Raw genomic sequence first — 22,980 nt, forward strand, 5'->3', positions numbered from 1 at the left:
AGGATGTTTGATGTGTTCTGAGGCAGAAACCTATTTTTGGGCAGTTTGAATATTTCAGTGCAGAATGGCTGAAGGAAGGCCTGAGTAGTTTGTTGAATGACAGCACAATGGTTCTGAAGCAATCGATGAGGTTGTTCCTTTGAAGGCAGACAAGTGGGTGAATGCAGACATTCAGGCAATGCTCACTGAAATGTGCTGTTTTGCTGGTCTTTAGCAGTATTTTAGAAAGGGTGGGGGAATAAGAATAAGAACTCCAGTGTTTTATGCTTTAAAGAATCTTAAAAGATTACTATATTGATTTTCCTTTTATTGACAGAAATCTCCAAAGTATTTTAGTTCTTAGTTTTTATGTGTTTTGGACTCCATCCTTAATTAAATGTTGAAAGAACTCACTGGGAAATAACTTACTGTTTTATTCTGTGTCAAGTGCTGTTTGAATCAGGGTGATCTAAAATAAATTGGCTTTGTGTTTTATTGTTTTTCTAGCTGTCCAGCAAACTAGAATATTGCTGATTCACCCAGCTTTTCTTGTCAACTCTGTGCCAGGAATATTTGTACATGTAAGTACTTTAAAAAAAATCCTTAAACATTAGATATTTTTGCACTTACTATGAAAATGGTTTTGAGAAAGAATTCTGAATTTAGAAATATTGTTATCTTTTGCTAATTTTGAAAACAATAATAGGTAAAAATAAGCTTGCTTTTAAAACATTAGTTATTATGATATTTCAGTACAGAAGAGACCTCTGTGGTTATATTTTTCAGAGTAATGTGCCATTACTGGAAGTAAATTATTCATATGAAAAGGATGATTGATCAAACACAAGCTACTATAATGTGAGGGTTGGAACAAAGTCAAACTTATTTTACAGGTGTACAGAAACTAATAAAATCAGTAAACTGGACATGCAGACAAATATTTGAATCCATGAATATAATTGTTTTCATTGTTATATTTTATAGCCTGTTTTTCTCCTCTGACTTTCTCACAGACTGCAATGTGCATTTATTCATCCTGGCCTATAAGCACTTTACAAAATCCTTTTTAATGGCAGTTTGAAACCCCTGTCCTCAGTTAGATATACACTCCTGTAGCCCAGAAAAATTGATGTAAACTCCTTGCAGTTTCTGGACATGTCAAGTAAAGATTACACTGGTTCAGTGGTCTCTCTCCCAAGTACAAGCACTCTGCCCTCAGAGGTGGGTAATTCACAATAAAATGTAAAGCCAACAGAATAATAATCATGAGTACTTTATCTAGTGAATTTCCTGATCAGTTGTGATACAAATAATTGATGTCTGAACTCCAGCATTGCATGCATTACCATTCCTAAGCAGTGATTATATCTCATTGGAGACTCTGGACTCCAACTGTTTAATAAAGCCAGTACAATTTATGACAGGTCAGAGAGAAGCTTTGTTAAATATGAGAGATCAGGGGGCAGCATCTCCCTCCTGGTGCCCTGTTCTCTGCCAAGAGATTGCAGACCCAGCCATAAACTGGGATGGAGAAAGAGGCAGGGGAAACTCACAAATTTCAGTCAGCACAGCCAGGGGTCCATCCCTGGGGAGGGTAGGATGCTGAAGTATCTCCTTAACTGCCACTATTTAGGGAATCAAGCTAATACAGTAAATAATATGGACAATAAATCCAGTAAATGTTACAGCAAATATTATGGACAGTAAATTATATGGGCAATATAGAGAGGTGGCTCTTGGTGGAGCCTAGACTGGTATTAGCTTAGCAAGGAGTTGGAAATAATCACAGACCATCAGCTTTTAGGTGAAGGGAAACCTCTTTTAGTAAAGACAACTTCTTAGCCTGACCTCAGCCATCAATATTGGCTGTTTTACCACCACGGTCTGAATCTCAATCACACATACAGCAGGGAAAAAAACCCCAACAAAATAATTAAATGCTGTAAAAAGTGGATTGAAATGGTATCATGCAACTTCCCTGACCACTCACACAGGCAGCACTGCTTGAGTAATTAGAAGAATTTAATTATCTACACTGAAATCAACAGCAAAGGAGAGCAAATATGAGAAATATGTTTGTTTCTGATGACTCCTGTGAGTTCATCCTTGAAACCATGGCCAGTCCTGGGTATCATTTACTCCTGATCTCTGCTTATTGCTGTGACCTCTTCAACACATGGTTTATCAGTTGCTTGCAATTGCAAATCAATAAGATTTTTCAGGAATGTAGATGTTCTGGGATTTCTTCCTATTGTCTGAACTCAGAAAATAAGAGAAGAGTATTTTGAGAGAAGAGGTCAGATCAGGTGTGGGCTGTGTTCAGAAGCTGTCTAGAAGCAGCCAAGAATTGATTTATTTAGTTTTATTGCAGTAAAGTTCTGTGAATTTTCCATGCTCCTTATACTAAACTGAGGGAATTGTGTCTTCTCTATTTAGATTTTTATTCATTGATTACAGCCTGTTATATTACTGCACTACAACATGGGGCTTGAATACTTCCTGTTGATTGATTTACTTCAAATCTTAAAAACATCTTAACAAAATTTTTACTTCAGGTTGCAAACCATTGACTTGTCTCTCATCAGCTGCAGTTACAGTTTAGATTTTACCATGACTTTAAAAAAAAATTGATTGCTGTAACAACTGTGTTGAAGTCTATGTACTGCCCATTATCTGGGACATGGTTGAGAATATTAGTTGTTTTACTTTTTTTGGTGAATATTTTTATTGCTCTCCCACTATTTTAGTCCCATAATAAGTCACTAAATTAATGTTTTAATGTGCATTTAAGTTCTGCACTTCTCATCTTCTTATTTTATTAATTTTTAGATCTTTTCATCAATATAAAGAGGCCTGATACAGTTTCTTATGCTTGCTGTCAAATAATATGATTAAAAACGAAGGGAATTTGTAAAACAAATGAATTCATAACATGATTATTGAGCTAAATGATGGGTAACAAATTATGGATATTTGCAAGACTGAATCATGTTTTCTATCATGCATTTCTAAAAAAAATTAGGAATGATTATGACTTAAAATTTCAGCTTATTCAGAGTTCACTATTCTAGTGAAGCCTGATGGATATGATTATTTTATGGCACTCTCCAGTACTGCATGTTGGAGAAAGAATTCACATCCAAAAAATGAAGGGGCAATAACCAGTGCAGTGCCAATTGTGCTATTATAAGATTTAAATTATCTGTAAAAATGAATATCCCATGCTAAAATGGCTCTATTTGGGCAGCACCAAGCTTCACAATACCAAGTTTAAAACACTATTTTGCCTCTGTTTTACTTGGAATAGCAGTTGAATATTCTGAACACCTCTGTGAGAGAAGCAATGATATGAAAATTATTTTGTTTGCAACACAGGTACTTTTTCTGACTGCTACCTCCTCACAAACCCAGGGAGCAGCTGGGTCAGGATTGGTTCCTTGGAGTGAGTGAGTAAGGCTCCTGTAGCCATGTTCAATATTTCATGATTTGAGACCCAGCTAAAATATACTTCATCACATAATTTCACTGCTCACATTTCTGATGTATTTAAATAGAACTGAACAGGATGTTTTAGAAGAACATGCTTCATCTAGAAATGCCAATTTGTCAAAACCGGAATTGTGTGGGAAAGGCCTGAATCGATCTTTTTTTTAATTTTTGTGTAGAAAAAGCTTTAAGAAACAGATTTCAACTGCTGAGAGCACCTCGTTTCAACATTCTCAACATGCAAGTGGCAGTTTTCTTGGCATGGAGAAATATTTAAACTATAATTAAATGCTATAAGAATAAAAAATGCAGAGAATTTTAAAAGAATGAAATAATCCTAGTGAAGTAAATCAGACTTAAAGCACTTAAGACTTTAATTAGACTTTATGGCTCTGCATCCACATTGTGTTCAGTACCCCTGTGCTTAGATGCAGCCAGCTCATATTTCTTAATTTTGTGTGATGTAGCCTTAGCCTGATGCTGCTTCCATTTGTACTAAAGAAAAACTGCTCTGGGAGGAGGTGGCTTGGACTCTTGAGCAGTCAATCCTGGCTCCTCTGGCAATTTGCCCCATGCAGAAGTTGGGTACTGACTCCAGAGCTGCCAATAACATATAATATAAATATAATACAGAATATATATAAATATAGAAGTATAGAATATATAATAAATATATGATACATAATATAACGACCCCAAAAATAAAGCTACTGCTTAAATGATAATCTCACTGGGAAGACTGGAATACATTATAATATAATTTTGTGTGGCCTTTTGGTGATGTTTGAGAATGTTTGAGATATCATATGATAAATGCAAAATTTTGTGCACCATTAATTATGAGAAGAGTTGGTGTTAAGAAATCCCCCTTGCCATCTCTTGGAATCACATCACAAGGGTTAAACCCAACAGGTTTCCATAGAAATAACTCTGAAATCAGAAAATTATTAGAATTACTTTGATTTTCAATTGGCAGAGAGTCAGACTACTGTGCACATTAAACCCCCCCCAGACACCCACTTGGCCTTTGTATTTGGTGCTGCTATATTGTATTATTATATATCCTCTTTTTTCTGGTGTTTTATTAACAAAAATTGGATCAAACTATTGAAAAGTCACTGTTTTTTTAAAAAATATACAGTGTTTAAAGGCTTGAGAATATTAATTAAATATTACTGGCATAATTTGGTTAAAAGGGAGCTCAGGGAATATAGGATTTTATTTTTTCATGCTGTGATTGACTGGAATGATTTTCTTTTTGGCCAGCTGAGTATTGTTAGAATTGATGTTATCATGTAAAACACTGCTTTGCTCGACTTTAAAGGTTCCTCTGTGGACCTGTAGAGAAAATGGCTGTGGAAGGTTATTTGTATGCCATGATCAAACCTCTCCTTATTCCACAGCAATTGTAAAAAGGAAAGGGTTGTTTAGGACAATCAGTGGCCTCACTGTCATTAACTGAATTACAAGAGCTTATTATAATGTGAAACTCACAATACTGAGTCACTGGCTTTAGAACCTTGGGCTAAATGTAGATGTAATGCATGGTAGAAAAATAATAATCCATCAGTGCCAGCATAATGATGAGCTGTACACACAGGGATTTTGAAATATTGGTAATTCTGTGAATATATCAATCCTGAGCTGCTTAGTAGTAAAATTGTAAATACAGTCTTAGAAATTATTATGTGAACTTGAACACAAGTTTCATTCTGTTTCTTTTTGAGTCATTCATACAGATGTAGACTCGTGTGGAATGCAACACATTTTTCTGATTCTCATCACCTCACAAAACAGAAGTAGAGAAGAGGGGTGGTGTATCTGGAATGAAGGAGATGGAATGGCTTTCACGTGTGGGTAAAATAAAGGGTTCTGAATAGATCTTTGAAAGGATTGTGTATCTGTGTAAATTATAGCTGCCTCTAAAACCAGGAGGGGTGAATTGAAGTGAGAAAAACAGTACATGGTTTAAAGCAAAAAAAAGTATTTCTTCATTTAATGCAAAATAAAAGTCATGGAACCACTTAGTGTAAAGAGCTGTGAAGACAAATACACATGGATTCACAGTGGATTAGAGAAATCCACGTTTAGGTGTATCAGGGCTGTTGAATAAGAGGTTTAGTAGAAACTTCAGGGTTGCAATACAGAAGTCATTCCAAACCAGAAAGCCTGTCCTGTGGCCTGTGAGGGGGCAGAAACCATTTGAATTATGAAGAAAGCCCTTAGGACCATATTAGGTGTATCACTCATACCTCTGTGTGCACATGAATGCACAAGGTCAGCAGCTTCTGGAGTCTGTGAGTGTGTACAGAAAGAGAGCTCTGTCCTCAGATGGGCACAGCTGAGTTCCTCTGCTCATCACATATTGCTGGGTATTATTTTCCAGGTGTTACAGCTTGTCCTGTACTTGTCAGTTACTGGCACTGTAAAACTGTGAGGTCTCTTTCTGCTCTGTATTAAGTGGAAGATTTTCTTTCCTCTCATTTCTGCTGTCATCTGTTAGAACTTGGCTTTGAAGCCTATTTGCTGTGGAGGACAGGATCATGCAGCTTAACTACCCACTTGGATGGGAAATGCAGTTTAGAAATAACATCTGTGCAGTTGCTGGGGCATCCACAGCCCTGCCAGGCTGTGAATTCCCTGTGATTACAACTTGCATGTCCTCTGCTGCTTTCCTGCTCTCAAATTTGAGAGTGGAGATCCTGGATCCTCCCTGTAATAAAGATCTTATATAAAGATCAAATTTCTTATTTGAGTTTGACTTGAGCCTTTCAGGGATTAGGTGCATTACAAGGGTTGAGCATGCCCATGGGGAAGGAGTGCTGTGTGTTGTTAATCTCCCTGAGATCCAAATAACTGCTGGGCAGGGTGCAGAGAGCTGCAGGCTCTGTCTGGAGAGCGGTGGGGTCACAGTGATGCCAGGCTTTGGGATGGGGAGTTGATTATAAAATGTTATCCAGGGAGCAGGAGTGATTACACTGCCCCAGAGCAAGCTGAAAAACATCTATTTAGCTCTAAATACAGGCTGTGGTTTCAGAAATTGTAGTTTCTGGTGCTTTGCAGGGTGTCATGTGCTTGGTTTTATATGGCCAGCTGAAATTAATGTCATAAAAGACTTGCAAGCTTAGAAAGGCTTTCATATATGTGTAATATAACAAAATGCAGAAAGATGCACTTGGAACTTTATAGATTTATGTCTTCATTAAAAAAGAAAAAAGCTGTTTCACACAAGGGATGGTTTTTTAAGATGTTTAGGATGTTCTCTTTGACCAGTGTATGGAGAAGGAAAATGATTGAGACAGAAAGCTAAATGGAGACAAAAAATTGCCTTTTTTGAAACAAAATCCACCTTTGTAAACTAGAGATGGGGAGCCTTGAAATTAAATAAATTAAACCAATTTTTACTTGAAGGGCTTTTAGCAAGGCAAGGATGTTTCTGTGTCAGGCCTAAAAAAGTCTTTAATGCTTGCAGCCCCATTGGCCCAGGCTCTGTCTGTGAGCCCTGTGCCCAAAGACATGCAAGGCATGGGGTCCTTCTGTACCAAAACTGCAGGTTATTGACCAGAAGGGCTCTGCCTTCCTTCCTGCATCCTGAGAAGATGGACACGGGGTGAGGAATTTGGGAGGGAGCACAGAATGAGCCTCAGTCACCAGCACACACTGCTCAGCCTCATGGCTGGGTCTCTGCAATCCCAGCAGCACCACAGGCACAGCAGGACTCTGAAAACTCATACCTAGGCTTGAATAGAAAGAGTCAGACTCAGTCTGCAGTCTGATCACAAATAAAAATAAAGTGCATGTTGGAAAAACAAACTCTTAATCTGGTCTTGAATAGCAATTATGATGCATTTAGCATAAAATAATAGTTATGGGAAAAATAGGTTTTGTTTTCCATTTGCAGCAATGTGGTTCCCTGTGAGATTTAATTAATGGCTCTCATTTATTCTCTTATTTCTCCCCATTCTGTGAGTGCTGAGTATAAAAGAGCACATTTAATTTGGCTTCTAGGCAGCAAACAAGTTCATTTAATGTTGATATAGAAGCATCTCTGGATTTTAGAGGGAAAAGAGAGGAAGGGCCATGGAGGGGAAATGTGATTAGTACCATTGATATCACAGACAGCTTGAATGGCTTTAGCAATCAGGGAGAATTTTACTGAAAACCAAGTTTGTATTATTGCACAACAATTCAGAGAATGGGGAATTATCTCCCATAGCACATTAGATAAATGGAGCCTGGAAGTTATAATCCACTTAACCTGGATGCAACATTTTTTCTTCTGGAGGATGTAGGATATGTTAGAGACACACACACCTATGCTCTCTTTTATCTTTTTCAATTAAGAAAATAAAATTTCCTTTGGATAATGTTATCTTGGGGAATATATTTCAAGTTAAGCAAATTTTCCTATTGGATAAGATAGGCTGTAGTACATATTTAAATGTGATATGGAAAGGGTCAGAGTGGGCAATCTGCAAAGTTCCTCCCACAGACATAGAAACCAGGGAATGGGGAGGGTTTTGATTGATGGTTTGAGAAAATCAGCTAGAGGAGAACTGTATTCCTTAAACTGAGGGAAGCTTTGCTACCAACTTGCATTTATTTCAAGATCAAAGCTTCAGGCTTTCATTTCTACCACGCAGAGCCACTGGCATCCAGAACAGAAACCCAGTGCTATAAGCTCACACCTGATTCTTTTACAAGAAAAATGCTGCTCCTTAAAGGCAGATTAACTTCCTTTGAGGAGTGTGTGGCTTGCAGGAGAGGCTGGAACTGAAAGGAACAGCCTATTGTTTCACTTGGCAATTATTTCATGCTTTTATTTGGTTCACAGGGTCTGGAAAGATGATCAAAGTGAAAATGTTTTGTTCCTATCTTGTGAATAGCAAAAGAGAATTAAAAGAATAATAAAGCCATGGAAGCATATGTTAGGGGTAAAAATTTCTCCTGATCCTTGGCAAAGGGCATCAGTAGGCAAGAGAGAATGCTGAGCAGGACATGGTGCCTAAAAGCAGTAACATTTCAGTTTCCTGACTGTACATAATGTGAAGTTTGAATCCTGCTCAGTTGTGTCTAATATCATCTGCTCTTGATGTAGATGAGCCAGGATGGAAGCACAGGTATCTCTGCTTCTGATGACATGACTAATTTGTTAAAAAGATTTGGAATGGGAAATAGGGATTTATATTTTTGTCTGCTGTACTTGTGTCATTCATCAACTGCTTTTTTGCCTTTGGCAATGGACATATTGTCCTCTGGCATGAGTACTCATTTAGTTAATTTGGACTTTTAGTTTAATGGGGAATTTTTTCATATTTATTACTACTTAAGGATGTGGGACTCAGGCAATTTATGCATGCCATAGTCTTAGGCTGTTTATCCCCTCCTCTCCCTGTTCCCTTTTAAAAAATCCTCTTTATTATGTTTTCTGATGGAGTTCTAAAACCCAACAGTATTGGCAGGAGAGGCTGGCAGAGCTGAGTAGCCAAGGGCCTTTTGGCCTTTGTGCAGATCTCTCTGCCCTGTAATGCTGTGCAATTTTCACCACTCATTCTTCTCACCAAATGTCCTCCCTGGTCTCTCCCAGCCCTGGGAAATGCACAACAGCAGCACATTTGCTCCCCAGATGTTCTCCTATCTGGTCTTGGGAATAGCTTATAATATTTGACTGGAATGCCACCAATGATTTGTCATTTCCCATCACCTTGGGTGGGAAATGAGTGCTCTTTGGGAGCAATCCAGAGTGTGAAGACATTGGAGGGTTTTTCAGGCAATTTTTGAATGAGTTTGTGACATGAAATAGGCCATGATTTGACCTGCACCCTGTGAGGTGAAAAGCAATGACTGCTGCTATTGACTCCTGAGTGGACATGCAGCTTTGTAAATAAAATGGTTCAATACAGCAACATTCTGGGCTCAACATTGTGTGCTCAGTTCTGTTATAGGAAGAAAGGAAGAAAAAAGTTAGGGTGAGAACAAAGAGCTCCCTGCATGCATTTGTGTGCTGAATTCATGAGGCACCCAGCCTTGGAAGCACTTTGGATAGAACACTGTAGATGTGCTTCATTCATTGTGTTTTATGAACTGCATTTGGAGAGCATTATTTAGGATCAGAGAAGTTCTTTTTATTTTATTCCCTGACATAGTTCTCAGTTTCAATCCCAGTTGGTTGAGTTATCTGACCTGGTACAATTTTTTTTTTTCCAAGAGAAAAACCACGGAGTTGCTCTGATTTGCATTGGCTTTCAGATTCATTTGGCTTGGTAGAAAGTGCCTAATAGAAAATCAAAGCAACAGATGCTCCTTGCTGGCTTTCTCTAGAGCTCACACACCTGCAAGTGCTCGCCATAAATTTGCTATAGGGGCTGCTCTTGGCCATCTTCCTGTATTTTTAATGTCACTGTCCTTTGGCAATACACAGATCTTAGTGAAACAAGATGCTTTTTTCTCTCCAAGCTGTATGCATGTTTATTCTGCAGTCTGCTGTGCGTTTTAGGCAGGCTGTGAGCTAATGATAAGATTGCTTAGGTGAATTCCCAGATCACCATGTTTTCTGCCAGAGATAAAAGGCCGTGTAAATATGCTTTTGTGGCTCCTTTCTCAGATATAATTTCCCTGTTCTCTCTTTTTCCTATGCACTCTACTGGCAATAGGGAATTGTAATACCTGTGTTTGCCTGCATGACCTCCTGCACAGTGCTATCAGGGTACAGTTATTAATTGAACATTACATATTTTCACCAAAGTTCCAATTTATAGTTAAAACTTTCCTCCATTTTGACTTTTATATTTCAATTTCTGCTAAATACTTCAAAACGTTATAATAAAATTAGCCTCCAAAATTGTTAGATAATGCCTCTTCCAGAAGAAAAATATCTGTTTTGAAGAGACTAAGTCAGATATTTTAGAATTTGCTTTATCCACAACCAAGCAAGGGCAGCCAAACTAACCTTACAAATAGGGAAAAGTACTGAGAGCTCTGTTTTGAGCTGGGAATTCCAAGACTGCCAAGGCTCCTGATCTACAACTGGAAACCTAGAAGCTCAGGACAGGAACAATTTGATGCTAAATGTCTGCAGTCCCATGCTAGAGCTGGTCTGTGGGACCTGGTGCCATTAGGGAATTCCTGCTCATCTGTCCCACAGACCCTGAATGTGTCAGGATTTTTACCATTTTACAGAATACAAGTGCCTAGCAAGTAAAATATACCTTAGCCCACTTTGATGGCAATAGAAGTTGTGAATTTAAACAATCTCCTCACTGAATAGGAGTAGGAATTTAAACAATTTCCTCATTTAATTAGACACTTAGGGCATGTGGGCAGAAGGAAGAGGATGCTTGTTCATACATTAGTTTTAAGGAACAATACAATTCCTTGGCATTCAACTGTAAATGCAAGTTTATGCAAGATCTGCAGCACATGTCCAAAGGCAAAAATGAGGTCCATTTGAAAATTTGAATCTAGTTAAATTCTTTCTGCAAACTCTTTGTTTGGGGTCAAGTGGTAGAAAGAACAATTTAAACTTTCTTGGTCCATATGCAGTCAGTCAGGTTATTGATGTTCCTATTATTATAAATACTCAGAATATGTGTGACATACACAGAACTGTGGCATTCCCTCATGGTAGGTCCTCAGGCACTAAAAGAGCTGATGACATTTTGTAAAATGCAGTTATGTAAAGCATTGCTGGAGGCAAGACTGTGAAGCTAAAGCTTTACTGTTTCCAATGCAGAAAAAGTTCTAATGTGTTTATCTGTTCTCAATTGTCATCAAAAGTAGCCTAGGCTTATTAGTTACAGTTAACAGGACTCTTCAGCTCAGCAACTGAAGGTATTTCTTAATTAGTGGAACAGGAAGGCAAGATTATTCTTCATATTTTAAGTTGGTTATACTCATTCATAGCTTATTGAACTAATTAGAATCCCCAGACAACCTCTTATTTTTATCTAAAATAATAATGTTCCTCACTGATTTAGTATTTCTTTTAAACTGGAGTGCTATGGAATCTAAATTTAGACAGGAACTCTGAACAGGGACAGTTTTGGCATAGCTTACCAAGGAATTGCTCATGCATCATCCCACGACAGATTTGGATGAGTAATGTATTTTGGTAATGAGCAGTGCATCTTTGTCAGTCTTCAGGTGTAATTGGGAATACATCAACTCTCTCTAGTGCCACATGTAATACAGTTTTGGGGTGCTGTGTGATTAAAATGGGAATTACACATGTCAGTCACATTACACCAGTATTAACACTGTGAGTTGGAAAATAGCAGGTGTGAGCAAGGAAGGAAAGGATCTCCTTGCAATGATACCTATCTAAAGGTGTCCTAAATTTCTGCAACTTGAATCATTCCCGTTTAAATGTGGTAAAGTTATTGGACTTGATCAATGAAGGGCAAGAGTAGATATTTTCTTTTGTCTTATTGATAACTTTTAAAACATTTTCTGGTCCTAATGCTTCTCTTGGTAACCCTGTTAGCTATGGTCAAGCAATTCCTGTGAATGTGGTAAGGTTGTAAGTGCATTCATCTACTCAAGAATTAGAACTCTAATGGCTGGCCTACTCATTTTTTTACTTATTTTTGTAGAGGAAGATTCTCTAAAAGATTCTCAGATGGCAGGCTTCAGGAAGCCTGGGATTAGGTTTTATTCACTTTCACTGACATATGGTGAAGTTGATTTGTGTTGACCATTTAGTTTGCAGTGTCTGTGTACTTCAAGGTGTGCAAATATTCTTTGAAAGCTACAGTAGATTCCTGTTGTAAATTGTTATAGCAGTTAATGAGTGACTAAGGGAGAGCAGAGAAGAAAATTATGAGCCAAACAAATGGATTGTGACAAGCAGTCTTTGTGTAAATTACTGTACATAACTGCACAGTATTTCCTACAAACTGTGCTCTACAAGTTGAAGATGTAATTAATGAAGTACTTTAACAGATTAGTATTTGAGTCATTTTTCTTATTAGTAATTGCTAATGCCAGCTAGGAGAATTTTATTACCTTGCCTGGGCTTGGAGATTTATTTATGGAAGCTGTGGTCACAGACTAGTAGAGGTTTTGTGGGTGGATTTTTTTTGACACTTCAGTCCAAAGTAATTATTGGTTAGGCTTGGTGTGAAATACCAACTTTTTTTTTTTTTTTCCTAAGTCATTCTAGTTCTTGGAGATTTCTAGGCTTGAAATAACATCTGCAGACACACACACAAACACATCAATCAGATATTTTATTTCCAGCAGAAACCCCTTGGAAAACCAAACTGGGAAATGGCTCCTGGCATGTAAAGAGAACCATTTTCACTGGGTACAGCAACCTTGTACTGCTGTGGATGGAGAATCCAGTGGCACAGAGCAGTGACACAGTGCTTGGGAAGCTTTCACATGTGCCTGCTTGCAGTCATGAACTGGTTCATGCAGCAGAACATGATACTCCAAGCCAAGGGGTTGGATTTAGATACATAAAAGTATGTGAATATATCCTTTGGCTTCTACTGTTCCTTAAATCCTGTTCTAACACCCATGAACTTATGGAGCCGTGTGCTGCAGCTTGAGTTTTGTGCTGGATTTCTTAAATATGCTACAAAGCAGTGGGGTACAGGAGCAGTGCTGCAGCTGAGCATGGATTGATTTGAACAGGGCTTAGTGATTTATTGCATCAGGTGGAACAGCAGGGTACAAGGCAGCATGCTATGATTAGATTTAAGCAACATAACTCAATGTGATGTCTGACATGTCGAGAGGGGAAAGCATTCATTTTTCTGGTCAGCCAATATTAATTCCCCTACCTGATGTCCAGCATAATTTTTCAAAGAATCAGAAGAGTGGGGGAAAGTTTACAAGGAGAGATAAATGTAGTTTTTCTGACCAAAGAACGTCCTGAACAGAATGATTTATAATAGATGGATAATCTAAGTTTATATCTGGCTGTTTTAGCTGTAACTAGCAGTTAGATGGAATCCTTCAAGACCAAATCATCCCTAATCCTAGTTCAGAGCTTCTGTTCTTACAGCCCATCTGTTCACATGACAAATTTGTCAAATTTCAGAAGACTGTTGCTCTGTAATTTTACATACCCCAAAAATGCTGCTGCATAAATAAATCAAAGTGAAAACTGAAGAACTTTGGCTTGGGATAAAATATTTTGCCCTTTATATCTTCAGATTTTTTTTAAAATTCTCAATTATTTCATGATAACTCTGATATATTTATTTTTGTGTCTGGTAAGGAAGACTCATTAAGCTACTAAATTTTTTTCTCACCAAATATTTCTGTTCCAAACCATTTGCATGAGATTTTGCTGGCCTGTGCCTCCAACACCAAAAGGTGAGACACCTGAATCAATTCAGAAAAATAATCAAGGAATTCCTCAAATAAGAGATTATGCCCACTAAGCTAGTTAATTAGGACAGCTTTGTATTTAATTTCTTTGGTTTTATTGATCTTTTTTTGCCATGACAGAGGTTCTGGTATGAGGAAAAATGCCAGCAGAATTGCAGGGGTGTTCTGTGTAGCAGACCTGTGTGTGGTGAGGACTGGGCAAGGCTGGGCTGTGCACCCAGAGCTGGCTGTGCAGCCCAGCACCACAGCACCAGGGTGGGTTGTGCAGCTGCAGCTGAAGTGGGAGCATGGGGATGCATTTCCTGTGGTATCCACTTGCCCTCTGAACAGAGAGATTTAGCTTTCAAAGGATTGTCCTGAGAGAAGCTGTCCGAGAAGAAGGGAAAACAATTCTTCTCTCTGCTTGCTGCTTCTGTTGTGGAATGTGGAATGTGTTGGAAAATTGTTTATCTGAAGGAATTTGGAAATTGGATTCTGGTGGAAGTTGTTTATGGTAATTAGCCAATCAGGTCCAAGCTGTGTGGACTGTTGGTCTGCATTCAGTCATGAGTTTTTCAGTAGTTAGTAGTAGTATTCTTTAGTACTCTTTGGAGTACAATTAGTATAGTGTAATATAATAGAGTTTTCATAAAGTGAGTGTTCAGCATTCCAAAACCTTGGAGTCAGATGCCAATCATTCCCAGACTTTGGGGTCTCCTGTTTTACTATAATTTCCTGCCTCCTGCACCTCGTGTAGCTCTTCTCTCTGTGCTGCTGCTGGGGATAAAGTGGAGCTGTAGATGTTTCTGCACCTTAACAGCATCTCTGATTTCTCTATTGCATCCTTCTGTAGCCCTGGGCACAGCCTCAGAGCCACCAAAGGCTACACCTTGGAGTGAATCCATGCTGGAACCTCCTTGTTTTCAGCCTCCCAAGAAACACTTGGAGGAGGACAATGAGAGGCTCTGCCTTTCAGTGGCAGGGGTAGAATTTCCCTTCCTGCACTGTGGTGTACATCTCTCATGTCCAATTCAATCCAGGGTTAAAAAATGACCCAGGTTCAGCAATTTCTCAGTCACAGGAATGAGCTTTATCTCAGCTTTCTGGCTGTAACTTTCTCCCACACGGGAGTTCTGGGGAAGAACCTCTTAGAGCTTCCCCCCTTCTTGAGGCACAGGAGAGCTTCCACATGTGGAAATGTATAAAGGCTAATGAAAAACTTCTCTTAATGAGAATCTGAGGGAAGAACTGCACAGCAAAGATGAAGCTTATTAACTGATGAAACAAAATATCTCTTTAATGATTCTTTTCTTAATATTCTCCCTTGGGCATTTTCTGAATTATTTCTGTTTTTGTTTTTTGGTTTTTCTCTGGCCAAATAAGGGGTAAGAAGAGTAAGAGCCTTTTAAGAAATACTGGTAACAAAGGAAGTAATTTGTTTTGTGACTGAATAAAATAACGCCACAAATTTCAGGATAATGCATTATCAATATCTTAGAAGGTATCAGGAATTATCAATTTAAGCACATTCAGGTTTTTTCTAGGAAAGGATCTTGGTGAGAAAGAGAACAAGTGGCTGAGGGGAGTTGGTGTGATGTAGTTGCAAACCTCTAAAGGTTAATTTGATAGGTCTCATGAGATCCATCTCAGTTTTGTTCTTTGCCATAGTGCTTGTTCTGCCATGCTGTGAGTGTATGCAAAGAAGGTTTTAAAGAGGAAGGAAGCCTAATTGTTGGGATAAGTCATGTGTTGGTCTCCCATTTTAAGGCTGCCAGAATTTAATATTCAAGTAAGATGTAATTAATAATGAGTGGTCATTTAGAAGAGGATTTTCTCAGCTAGTCATTGCAGGTTATTTGTTTTACTGAGGAAAAAGTTCTCCATGGAAAGAGATCCAGGCTGCCCCTGAAGAGAGGTAATAAGGTGGCACATGGAAGTGTATTCCTCAGGTGTCCCTCACGCCCACTGACACCTGCATGCATTTGCTGGGTGCTGGTGAAAATTCCCTGCACTGTTTCAAAAGTAAATGAGTGTATGTGGGTCATTTGTCCATGCCACTGAAATTGTATTCTCAGTAATGCATTGGTGTGCCAGGGTGCATTTCATACAGAAATGATTCTTAGAGTGAGCAACCCTCATTTAGAGTGTATCAAGTACCAAACCATGTGAGGAATATCAGAACTTCACATCAGGTTCTTCTATGGTCATAGGAGATTCAGTGTTTGAGTGCAGAGTTCAGGGAAGAAAATCCATCAGTGTGTTTCTGCTGCTTTGCATGTAAGGGATGCAGAGAATTCTGAAGACAGAATGTGCTCTCTGTTTTGAAGGTCTTTCTTAGGCACCACCTGCCAGCAGCTCTAGGCCTGTGGTCCCCATTTAGCCCTGGTCCCTTCAAATGCACAGCTCTGCTCAAGCAATTTTTGGCTTATTTTGTGCAGTGGTCTGTGCTCTGAAGCGTCTCCTTGTTTCTGTGCTAAAAATACCCATGGCCTCAGGGTGTGCAGGTGTTCCAGGTGCTGTCCCAGTGTCTCTGCTGGCTGGTGGATGCTGAAGCAGCTGGTGGCTTGTGCTACAACCCACCCCCTGTGCTCCACCTGCCCAGAGGGCTCAGGTGTCTCTGGCATTGCCAGCAGCCAGCTGGGCTTTCTTCTACAAAACTTGATCTTTGCATGTTAGTGCAGCAGCATGGCCTTAATTCCTGCACCATGATTGAATCTGTAGAAAATCTTGATTCTGTTCCTCTTTTGCCCCTCTCTCCCCCTCTTGCTGATATCTGTTTCTATTTCTATTTTCCTGCTCCCTCAAAAGAAGTTTTAATGCATGATCTTCACCAGAAGGAAACATCCAAGAGCTATTTCTCTGACAACCAGTGAAAAGTAGCAGCAGTGTGTGTTAATTTGTTAATGTTTGTTGGAAAAAAGCTCCAATTAATTTCTAAAAGTTTGGCTCCAGAAGAGATTTGACCTTTGTATCTTAGGATGACTATATCACCTAAACCTTGTGACAAAATCTTAGAAGTGGCCTAATTTCTATTATTACCATGATGAGATACAATTTCTATGGAGCAGAATGGGGTCCAGTGTTTGCCCAGACATTTTTCTGACTCTGCAACTGAACTGTCTGTTGATAAACTTTGCATATTAATCAGCCAATTATTTGATGGCAAGCAAGTTTCACTTTATGTATTTTATGGATATTGTTCACTCAGCCATTCTTATTTGAGTATTTTCTTGTTCAGATCTTGACAGGCTACCTGGATCAATGAAAATATTTAATGCTTGTTCATTTACTGTTTGAATAAAGCCACACCTGCTGCAGCTTTTAGCTGGCAAAGTGATATTGTTCAGAGATATTATGTTATGCCATTCTGTCAACAGAAGCTCTTAAAAAGATCACAATTTCCGTGGCAGAAATGTGTTCTTATAACTGAATTCTTCTGTTTGTGTGTAGTTCATTGGAACACCAGCATGAAACTGAACTCTGATAACACAAATATGTCAGTATTTCATTGTTACAGCAAATAGTTGGAGAAAATAGTTGGGTGGGTTTTTTGGGGTTTTTTTCCCTCTAGAAACCATGGCTAAATCATTCTGAATGAATTTATGACTCATTTTTCCTCTGTGGGCATTCTTATGGCAGCAATATGGTCTCAGCATAGTGTTAAAATGCCCATATTGAAAGAAGGAGAAATAAAAACACCACTTGCAAAAGCAGATTCATGTGAAAGAAGTGAAGAATAATCCTGACTTCCAGGGGGGGTTGAAGCTCAAAACTTCACTTTTTTTTTTTTTTTTTTTTTTTTTTTTTTTTTTTTTTTTTTTAAATAACACAGACCTCCCACTGTTTTTCCTTCTTCTCATTTATTCTTGAGCTTCCTTTTCAGGGGCTAATCTAGGCCAAAGAAAAGAGTGGTATTAAGGGAATAGGCTTCTAAATTATCCATCTTTTTAATAATCTCTTTAATTACCATGACTGTTTATACATTTTAGCTGAAACTGCACCAAGTAATTTGGCTTTTGCATCACTCTGGCTGATATTGACTGTTCATGCAGTAGCTTGAAGAAGTTTATGGCAAAGGACAGTCATTAACTTGTCAGTGAGAAATGGCTTCATGTATAAATGTAGATGTACAAACTCAACACACCTTCAATTCTGCTTTCAAATGCTTCACTGGAATAATATCTGAAAAACTAACAAAAGTGTTTGGCCATGAATAAATTCTGATGTATGGATCTTCTATCAGCCTGCTTGTGCCTTTCTGAAATGAAGCAATTATGTAAAAAAATGATACTAGGTGCACGATTCTTTTGTGTAGGAATTTCTTATTGATTTTGTGAAGACTTTCTGTCATCTGGAAGAAACTGAGGCTCTTCATTTGGCAAATATGAACACATTATTAAAGAAAAAGAAACCACTCCACTAATGTGGGTGCACTTCCAGTCATCTGCCAACACTGACAAATGGAGCCAATATTATCAAAAATAGCACTTCTCTCTCTCTTTTTTTCCCCCCAGATGCTCCAAAGCAATTACTGTGAAAGCTCTTCTTGGTAATGAGCTTTATCCCTGTTTCAGAAATGGAGAAATCAAAGTTACAGTAAAATCTAAGCAAGGGCAGAACTTAAATATCAAAAATTAGAGGAAAAACCCTGTGGTTATTGAAGGTTTTTGGTTCCCTCACCAGAATAGTGCATGTTCTTTGATCACATGGTCTGGATGCCCTTGAATAAAATTAAATAAGTCTTTAATGAGTATTGTAGTTGTGTCAGCCTCTGCTCTTACTCTACTTGCTTAAAAATTATACTGGTTTCCCACTCCAAACAGTCTGGGGATGTGAGAGATCTGTGTCCTCTTTTGCAGTGTTAAAGTAGGGCTTGACTGGAAGATGCACACAGCATTTCTTAGGGAAGAGTGCCAGTTTTTGAGTTCCACAGAGATTAGTGAAGTGTGTTTAAGTGTTAAACTGTTGAAGCCTTGATTCCCACCTTCACCTTCTGCCCTAAGCTCTTGGGCAGGGGGATGGAAGTCAAAGGTTTCAATGTGAGCATCTTGGGAGGATTTCTTCAGAGATTTGGATTCATGTCTGGATTGTTCCTCACCATCAGGGCAATGTCAGTTTTCAGACAGAAGCTTGTCCAGTTTACTTCTGCAAAGCAGGAACAAACCAATCCTTAAGAGACTGTAAATCAGTATGGGGACTTTGATGACTTAATTCAATGCAGAAATGGGATTTCTCCATCTCTGGAAAGTGTTGAACGTGCTGCTTCAGCTGAGCTACCTGCAATTGTTAGGTACTGCATGTTTCAGGATTTCTGCTTATATGTAAGCATAGTCCAGATCTCCACAAACAGAGAAACCTGACATTCACCTGGGTCCCTGAACTGGAAATGGGTCTGGTGGGGGCTGTTTCTCATTGCTTTTACTTACAAAGTTTTTTAGTTTAGCACACCTGAGCTGTACCTCACAGAAGAGATGAGATATCATGTCATGCTGTGTCCCAAAGGCAGCCTATGCTCCCAGTGATGCCTTAAGGAGCTGGAACAGAGGCTGGATGGAGTTCAGAGGAATAAACTGGATTTTATTGAAGAGCCTTCAAAGGCCACACCCTGACAGTACCAGAGCCACGGTTGTGCCTCAGCCTGGATGGCTCTAAGATGGAAACAAAAGAGCTTGGTCATGAGACCTCACATTTTTATAAGTTTTAGTCCTTAGGAATTAACTGTCCAATTAACAGCTTCAAATGATGGAGTTTCATCCTCCTTGCTTGCTTGCCCACCCTCCTCTTCTCATGTTGTTTGTGCTTTGGGCAGAAGTTTGAAGAGATTGTCCTTGAGTCTCCAGCTGGAATGGGATTGTTTTGTCTTCACCACCCTGTCAACAGATCCCAGTAACACTGAATATGAAGCTAAACCTGCACACCAAAACAGAACAGAAAAAACTTAAAACAAGGTTATCACCAGGAGACTGGGTTCTGTGTGGAAATCAAGGGAAAACAGGTAGGGGAGGAAGCACAGGGGAGCAAAAGAGTTAAAGTTGGTCAGACAGAGGGGGAGGTATTAGCAGTGGCTGGACAGTTGTTGTCTTTATTTGTGTATTAAGCTTTAAATGAAAAAAATGTTTTGTAAAAGAAAGAGGGATTGTTAATGCTGTCTGGCCTTTGTTTTTCCTTATCTCTGTGAAAATATTTTCAAAAATATTTTTAGTAAACAGAAAAACCCTTTGGAGCAGATTGCTGCAGATGGTTTTGCTTAACAAGCTGCATCTGCCTGAAGATTACTAGTACTATTAACTTGCCCTTTATTCAGCTGATCTTTTGAGATGGAAGCCCATGTGTGATAATATTGACATATGTTGATATTAATAAGTTATCATCAATATAAATAGTCAGAATTGTTTTCGGCCTGAGGAAAGGAGCAAGCACAGGAGGCAGGGCTGTTGCCAAGGTCCAGTGGAGTCCGTGCATTGGGTCAGAGTGTGGTGCCTTGCCCCAGGAGCTGTCTGCCTGCATATCCTCAGCAAATGTCACTCCAGCTGTGGGGACACTTCCCAGCCTGGCTGCCAGCCAGGCCTTGTCCAGAGCAGGGCATGTCCCTGCCCTGCTGCCACAGGAGCTGCTGAGGGAATCCTGAGCTGCTTTGCTCTCTGCTGGCTCCTCGCTCTGCTCATGGGCTCTGCCCTGTGCTGCAGCTCAGTCCCTTTTTTGCTTTTGTTCTTGTTCTCTGCAGCACTCTGAGTTTCACAACACAGGTGATATACTTGCAATAGAGCTATTATTTCTGTCAATATAGCACAGTGTTTTTATAACAGCTTTTAGTGACTAAGACACCAAAAACCTGACAGATTAAAAGAAAAAGTGGGTTTTTTTTCCTCAGTAAGTTTCTTTATAGATTTTTGGATATATCTAAGAAGGTCTCTGGAATTCAGACTTAAATTGCAGAGGTTTTTTTATAGATCAACATCATTATTTTGAATGTTGCTTGCCTACACAAGATTGTGTTTCATATGTAGTAAAACACAGGATAAAAGTTCAATGATAGCCACAAAAGGCTTATAGGAAATATTTTATTGGGGGGGAAATTCACCATTCAACCAATTCATTTCAAGATACGGTGGATTTATACCGTGTTGCTTGTAAAGTACTGTTCAAGTAAAAAAGAAAAGCTGTAGGGTTTATGCAGAAATTACTGGTTGAAGTTTTACTGTCTGTTCCTTGTAAGTGGTCAGAACAGATTTAGATATTGATCACTGCAGACTGTAAAATTCATGATTTTAAGTGTGAATCAGAGTGGTAAACTTCTGCAAATTTAGTTTCAAAGACGGATTGTTGGGACTTGTTGAAGACTATTGAAAATCTGTGTGCCTTCTGGCATTACCCTTGGGCAGATTTATTTCATAAAATCTCTTCAGCTTGTTGACTTATTTTAAAAGCAGAGACATAGAAAGGTCAAGAGAAATAAAAGAAACAGCCTCTTAACTAAGTTAGTTGGGTTTATATAATAAAAAGGAAACTGAAAAGCCTGTTTAGGGAAGTTGAGCTGGTAGACAGATCCCTAAGGGGTCTGAAATAGTTGCAGGTTGCTGATCTGCTGGCAGTGCCTGGTGTTGAGGCAGCTCCTGTCACTGCAAGCACAAACTACACAACCCCACTCCTGTTAAGGGAGCCTCGAGGCCCAATATTTCTGATGTTGCAGCAGCTTTTCACAGGGGATGACTCGGAGGATTCAACTTATCCACGTTTTCATTCCACTTACAGACTGAGGAGCATTATCAGATGTACAAACCAGTTGTCTTTCAGTGAATTCAGTTCCTGTTTTAGGAGAAATGATTGGACCACACTAATCCAGCTGGTTAAGGACAGGTGCTTTGAGGAACAGAATCACAGCATCTGGAGGGTCCTGCTGTGTGCAGGAATGGCTAAGAAAGACAAGAGACAGCTTGATTTCCTTGAGTCACCCTCCCCTGTAGGAATGTTCAGAACTCTCCTGGGCAGAGTTGGCTGCAGGTAATAGAAAGTACTAGAAAGGTGCAAGCAGTAGAACTGCAGTGTCAGAGCTCTGTCATGGATCACTGTGGGACTTGGCCAGTGAGGTGCCTCCATCTCAGCCCACCCCTCTGCAAAGACCTACTTATTCTCCATCACTGACTTCTGGGACATCATCATACTAAACAAAGAAAAGCTAAATATTTATTTCTAACTTTCCTTCTCACTTTGAGCTAATGCAAGAGGGAGTATATTGCTTGTTTCATGATGGAATTGCAGATTATTGGGTGCTATTAGAAAGGATTATTTTTTTCAACGCTAGTCTCAACTTTGCAGAATGTTTAAGTGGAAATTTTTTAACCAGTGGGGAAAAAATTTATATATTTAATATATTTATTTTATTTAAGTATAGACTTCCACAAAGGTGTGGCTTTGTTGGCTGCAGTGAAACACTCAGAGCTCATCAGCTAAGTACAGTTTGGTGGCAAAGCTATTCTCTCCCAGAAGAGTGAAGCAGTACCTTTAGACTCTGTGAGGACAGGGTATGACAGTGAGCAGTAACAGAAATAATTGGTGCTCAGCATTGATAGTATAATGGAGATATTTGTAGGCTAAAGATCTGTAATTCATAGAGGCTTAAGGGGAAATCCTGACCATATTGCAATCAGTGTTTTTCAAATTAGGATAATTTTTAAATTTTGAAACAAGGAAAGGAACAAAACTCCACCAAACAGTTTAGATTAAATTATTCTCATTTAAAACTGCTACTGCTGTCTTCAGATCCTGGCTGATTCTTAGTTCAAGGAATGTGTAGCATTTTGAAAAGGGTGAGTGCCTTTGCAGATGATATCACTGTAGTTGGTTTTTGAGGTGCTGCTCAAATATATATCCTCTATAGTCCTTGGGTAGATTTCAGCAGACATAAGCCCTTTTTATGGTTTATGAATGTTAGTATTCTTTATATTCAGGAAACAAGTAGCTGAGGGAGAATCTTTGTCCACTCTACAATAGCTTCTTATCATCTGTTTTCATCCTGAACCTTACAACATCAATCAAATGAGAAATAAAAATGGCTTTTTCCCTGAGCTGTTAACAAGTGCCATGAAGATGGATGTACAGATACAGATTTAAACATGACTGGCATGGGAATCTTCAGGGGGAAGCATCATGGGTCAGAGGATTGGCAATGCCAGGAGCAGCCTCAGTTCAAGGAAACCT

At 39.0% G+C, this 22,980-nt stretch overlaps 1 long non-coding RNA gene across 1 annotated transcript in view; it reads left to right on the plus strand.

Moving 5' to 3' along the window:
- Positions 1-484: 484 nt before the first annotated feature.
- LOC139598205 (uncharacterized) overlaps positions 485-22,980 on the plus strand; it is a 141,938-nt gene continuing 119,442 nt past the window's right edge. The window contains exons 1-2 of the long non-coding RNA XR_011681827.1: positions 485-560; positions 3,355-3,425. This is a non-coding gene — a long non-coding RNA (uncharacterized lncRNA). The remainder of the gene's footprint in view (positions 561-3,354; positions 3,426-22,980) is intronic.

Source organism: Agelaius tricolor, unplaced genomic scaffold (genome assembly GCF_023055355.1).
Source record: "Agelaius tricolor isolate 1412-34295 unplaced genomic scaffold, bAgeTri1.0.p SCAF_19, whole genome shotgun sequence".
Lineage (NCBI taxonomy): Eukaryota > Metazoa > Chordata > Aves > Passeriformes > Icteridae > Agelaius > Agelaius tricolor.